This window comes from Helianthus annuus, chromosome 7 (assembly GCF_002127325.2).
Source record: "Helianthus annuus cultivar XRQ/B chromosome 7, HanXRQr2.0-SUNRISE, whole genome shotgun sequence".
In the NCBI taxonomy this organism is placed as follows: Eukaryota; Viridiplantae; Streptophyta; class Magnoliopsida; order Asterales; family Asteraceae; genus Helianthus; species Helianthus annuus.
Window position 1 is genome coordinate 10,434,191 of NC_035439.2, and position 1,332 is coordinate 10,435,522.

Here is a 1,332-nt window from a genome sequence, read left to right on the forward strand (position 1 = left end):
TCTTTCCCACTTCTCAAAACACTTACCTGATGAATATTAACATTGTTACCTCTAGAAGTATTATGAGACGGGTTTACCTTAGTGTCGCTTAGTAATTGACCTTTATTTTTTTTTCAAGTCCGCCACTTCGGTTGCGAGTTGACCCATTTGAGTGGTTAAAGTTTGAATTGTGTTGTCACGGGCTTCATCCTTTTGTATGCTCGCATAATCCATTTGATTTCTCTTTTGCATCTCCGCTTGCATGCTCTTTAACATTTCCATCATCTCATTTCCACCCGAAGACCCCCTTGTTCTTGACCCGTTTGATATTGCCTTTGGTACCCTTGATTGTTCCCACCTCGATATCCACTTTGATTGTTGTAAGGTTGGCGCGAACCAAAGTTACATTGACTTCCTTGAAAATTCGGGTTGGCTTGATTTGAAGGATTCCCGTATCGAAAAGTTGGGTGGTTTCTCAACCCGGGGTGGTAAGTGTTAGAATTCATATTGTAGTTTCTACCACCCCCTCCTTCACCTTGCACAACATGAACCTCTTCATATTGCCCTTCACCTCCTTGGCAATTTTCAGCTGCATGTCCTATCTCATTACAAATAGCACAAACATCATAAATTTGGTTAGAAGTTTGAACATTACCATCGTCTACCGCATGCACTTGAGTTCGGGTAATGGCCGGTCGTGCTCTCCTTGATGCTTAATCTTTTCTTTTTGATGTAATTGCCATTTGCTCCAAAAAATCCCAATCGTCATGCTCGTAGTTGGTACCAAAAGTACCATTTGTGATGGACGTTAAATCGCGAGCATCTTCAACACTTAACCCCTCATGGAAAGCATTCATCAATTCCCAAAGTTCTATCCCATGGTGAGGGCAATTCTTGATCATCATATTAAAACGCTCAAAGGCCTCATGAAACATTTCACCTTGTTGTTGTTGAAAACTCCTCAATCCCTTTCTAGCATCATTGGTCTTTTGAGCGGTGTAAAATTCATCCAAGAAAATTTGTTGCATCTCCGCCCATGTATAGATAGATGCTAAAGGTAGAGTGTAAAACCACTTCTTTGCCTTGTCTTCCAAAGAAAATTGGAATAGTACCAATTTAACATCGTCTGCCGAAAAATCCTGGACTCCCAAGAGTGTTGCAAATCGAGTCATAAGCCTCCAAATGAAAATAAGGCTCCTCCGTTGCTAGACCCTTATACTTTGGCAAGCTTCGCAATGAATTGGTTCTCACCTCAAATGTCCTCCCTTGATTATTGTGAGGAATAACTACCGGTGAAGGATTGTGAGTGATTATCGGCCTAAAATGTGCTTCAATGCCTCTCGCATGTTCTCT

At 41.4% G+C, this 1,332-nt stretch overlaps 1 non-coding gene across 1 annotated transcript; it reads left to right on the plus strand.

Annotated features, from left to right (window-relative positions):
* Positions 1-852: 852 nt before the first annotated feature.
* On the plus strand, positions 853-958 carry LOC118480630. The gene has a single exon (XR_004863610.1). It is a non-coding gene; the product is annotated as a small nucleolar RNA R71 (small nucleolar RNA).
* Positions 959-1,332: the final 374 nt, after the last annotated feature.